The following is a 4,671-nucleotide window of genomic DNA, read 5'->3' on the forward strand; positions in this document are numbered from 1 at the left end:
TCTTAAAACCGATTCGTTTCTAGCAATTTTCTCGGAACCGACATATTCCAAGTCGTCAAAATGGAAACAAACCAAATCACAGTCCAAGCGTCGTCTTTAAATCGTCCAGGATTATTGATCATTTCAAACCTTAGAAGAAGAAACGTACACAACCCTTCAAAGTATCGGTTCAACTGTTTTCTTTCCTAAAAAAATAAAAGGGGGAGTAGGTACGTATACTATACTCGTATACTCCCAAACTTCAAAAACTTTTGCAAATCGTCAAGAAAACGATTTTGTCAAAGCAAATCGTCTCAAATAGGCAAACGACAATCTAAAATTCGTCTAAACGCTAGCAACATATTCAGACGATCATGAACATAATCTCAAAGACTATACATCATTTCTTGTCGCAATCATGCGTACAGAAAACATATACCAATATCAAACTGAAACTCGACGATTAGCCAAAGTATTGAAGCCCTTTCCAGTTTTAGAAAGCGAGTTTCGTTTAAAAATTTCTACGAGAAATATTCAATCACCAAAGCATTTCTTTCAGTTTTCGTGAGTCACTGAAAAGCATCGAAAACATTTGTGACGAAGAAAACTCGAGAATAGATGTAGCATCATGCACAAAGAGACGCTTTCCTCCCGATGGTGGCTAGATCCACCTCGACCAATTCGTTCCAGAAACGAATGTGTCATGAGAATCCTTTCATAAAACCTATGAAAAACGTTCTGCGACTAGATCGTAATGAAATAAACTTCGGTAACACCCCATGAGTAACTCCAAGAAACTTTCACATAGGATCGAAATCACAGCAGAAACGTTTCTCGTGAAACCCACATAAACAACGGTACTTTAACATGTGTTTACATATGACCGATCTACAACCTTCGTAAAACCGGTCCCCGTTACTTACGCGAAAAATCCTTCGTACAATCAGACCAAGTCTTACGAAGAAACTTTCTAAAGTTAACATAACATGCTTTATGAAGAACCATGCGGCTCGCTGGCTTATGCTTTTCTTTTCCCCTCGGTCACATCCGAGAAGGCAGTCGTCCCGCCACTGACTCCACACTGGTTATGTAGCAAACCTCTTGGGCTTCGTCTTCCTCAGGCAAAAAAGATTCGATTTTCATAAGATTATAGGTCACATTATACGAAATATTTGTTCGCTCCACAATTCACTTTAAGCCCGCAACGTTTTACCCATAATATGCGACATGTAAGGAAAAATTCGTAACAAAGCTTCTAGTGCTATACGAAACATCCTCAAAAATACACTAAATAGATCTCGGAAAGCCAACAGTTCACAAAGCACTATGAAGGAAAACGCTTCTTCCCATGGAAAAATTTACACGACACCTCAGTCCTAATTCCTCGATCGCAAATCAAATTATTAGCATCCAAATAGGAACAACAATTTTGGCTGCGAACATCCGTAGTCAAACAAGAACGTTTCTCAAACGCAGGGCTAAGACTAAACCCTTGCAACATCGCAAAACATCTTCAAGCCCGCGAATATTTCAAGCACGAAATGCGGCATACAAAAGAATAACAAATCTGGTCGCTCCGCAGCGACCATGCCGTGCGCGTGCTCGGTCGCTACGTAGCGACCGAGCTCGAGCCAAGGTCGGTCGCTACGTAGCGACCAAGCACGCGCACGGCACGGTCGCTACGTAGCGACTGAGCTCGGAACCAAACTTGGTCGCTACGTAGTGACCGAGCACGTGCACATTTCGATCGTTACAAAGCGACCGGGCTTTCCCAAAACGTCGATACGACACGAATCTGTGCATTCTTGTCTACTTCCAGGAGGCTTAAAAATTGTCCTTGGAGAGATGCTCGGTTCCAACCATACAAGTCGTATAAGCCGAGAACCTATCGCGGACTTTAAATCGGTATGGAATCAGGATTAAACTGAAATGGGATACGTAAGTCGACTTAGTCATCGCACCCTCTAAAACCAGGAGTAAACCTAGGTCTTGCCCTAAACCCAGCGCACTGGTCTCTAACATCTCTAGGCATAGTATCAAAAACATACGAGATCCCAAAATTTGTCTCTTTGCCAATATTCGAGCGTCTTCGGAAATCCCGCAAGATTACACACTGCGGAAAACTCTCGAAACAGATCACGGATATAGCAGTTCACACAGAGTTAGATTACGAGATGACAACTCGTAATCTTCCTTTTACACCCATATAAAATGCCATCGCCAGCAACACGCCTGATAACCGCTACATAAAAACTAGACCGTAAAGGTCTCGCTGGAAAACAAGTCATAAGAACCTTAACTCCAAGACGAACTACGAAAGGCTTGATCCCTTCAACAAGGGTACGTAGGCAGCCGTCATAAGGCGCAGCCCCAATCTTATCGCGTTCAACTCTTAGAAGAGCGAGAAGAGCACTTACCACGAACCTTTTCGACCATTAATTCCGCCTAACTCACCTAACTTGCCAAGCCACTCGCTAAAACCTCACGCTAGAAGCTCATGGTTCTAACGAGCTGGGGGACTAACTGTTGGGGTCAAAATTGGTCACGACGGAAACAATGTCTGAAAGTTCATAAAATCGGCATGAACATTTTTAGAAAAAATAAATCTTAGAAAAAGATTTATTTTTACGAAGAATCTTGCAGAGAAAGACTCGAACAAGGTTGGCGCGTAGCAACCAGCGCAAAAGCTGGTCGCTACGTAGCGACCGAGTTCTCCCCGAAGCTCGGCTGCTACGTAGCGACCAAGCATGTACACGGCTTGGTCGCAACATAGCGACCAAGCTCTCACTGAAGCCCGCTCGCTACGTAGCGACCCAGCACATACACGGGTCGGTCGCTACGTAGCGACCGAGCTCTCACCGAAGCTCGGTCGCTACGTAGCTGTTGGGGTCGGAAACGTTTACGACGAAGTTAACGTTCAAATCCCCGAAGAAGAAAACTTAGAAACCTTCTTCGACAAATACTTTTTCAAAATAGATTCTTCTTTACGAAAAGCTTTGCGGAGGAAACGCGAGTCGTCGGACAAGAGCTCGAAGAGGGTCGCTACGCAGCAACCGAACGTGTGTTCCACTCGGTCGCTGCATAGCAACCGAGCTCTAGCCAAAGCTCGGTCGCTACGTAGCGACCGAACGTCCGTTCCGCTCGGTCGCTTCAAGCCTGCTCGGTCGTTACGTAGCGACCGAGCTCGAGCCGAAGCTCGGTCACTACGTAGCGACCAAGCTCTTCCGAAACGTCGATACGACATTAGTCCATGAATTCTCATCTACCCTTCGATGCTATCTCCCGAAGACCATAGCGAACCCATTTACGTTCCCCGCCATTCTAAGTTATCAATCAAAATTTACCGTAAAAACCGCGGAAAGTTCGTTCGTTATCGAAAGAAGTCGTAATAAACGCTTTGAGTCAGAAGACGGTCCAAAGGGACCTAAGACATGACTCGAGGGCCAACTTACGATTTCTTAATCAACGGCTCATAAGCCGCATGACGGTTACGCTTGGTTCGCAAGGAAAGATAAATGTCAAGTTTCCGCGGATAAATACGAAATTTTGAAGATAATTACGAAGATCGGAAAACTCCATTTTTGAGCTATGACGGCTTAAGGGCAGAAGGGAAAAAGCGTAAACCGACCTAGGAGCGAGTATATAAGGAGTCCTAGGCAAGAGGCAAAAGAGATGACTTTTTTTCAGAGAAAACTTAGCACTTAGAGCAATTACGCAACTTTCCGTTTTTGTTATTTCGAACTGCGACTCAACTAGGTTTTTCAGTCTTAGGATGTTAGAACTAAGAATCTCGCCGACAGCTCTCATCGGGTTCGCTCGGTTTTCCTCCATTATTATTTGTTATAATCGACGGTATGAATTTCGGTTCCCACAGTTTGGCACTAGAAGGAAGGGGGGGGGGGGTTTGACGAATTCTCTAACTCAAAAATCACAAAACGGTAAAAGACACAGGATGTCCGCTCCAGCAGCTAACGATGTCGTTTCTTTCAAGGACCGGGCAACGGCCGATCAGGCCAAACCCCACAACGATCTCCTTGTCATCGAGCTAACAATCCAGGACATCGACGTAGCGAGAGTGTTGGTCGACACCAGATGCTCGGCCAATATTATCTACAAAAGCACCCTCGAAAGAATGGAGATTGATCTGTTCGCCGTTACGGAAAGACCCAGCCCGATATTCGGACTCTCAGGAAATGCTACTATGACTCTCGGCTCAGTAGACCTCGTTGTCAAATCCGGGAGCGTCACCAAAGTCACGGAATTCTTAGTCATCGACCGCCCAACCTCGTACAACGCGATCGTCGGTACTCCATGGCTGAATTCCATGCGAGCGATCCCTTCGACATTCCATCTGTACCTTAAGTTTCCAACCCCTCGTGGAGTCGAAACTATACAAGGAGACCGCAGGATGTCGCAAGTATGCTTCGCCGCCGAGTTAAAAAGAAAGAATTTGGCAATCGAAACTTCCCATAAAAAGAAAAGAAAGCTGACTCTCGAGGAAAACACCTCGGAACAAGACTCGGAAGTCTTCTGGCAATCTCAAAGGGCCAAAGCCCTAGAAGGGAAGCGCGAAGCGACTTTCGAACCGGTAATTTCGATCAGCCTCGACGAATCCTCTCCGGAACGATGCGTCGAGATTGGAGCCAACCTCCGCGAGCCACTAAAGACAGAGCTCATCGCCTGTCTCAAAAA

The sequence above is a fragment of the Brassica oleracea genome, chromosome C1 (assembly GCF_000695525.1).
Source record: "Brassica oleracea var. oleracea cultivar TO1000 chromosome C1, BOL, whole genome shotgun sequence".
NCBI classification, from domain to species: domain Eukaryota; kingdom Viridiplantae; phylum Streptophyta; class Magnoliopsida; order Brassicales; family Brassicaceae; genus Brassica; species Brassica oleracea.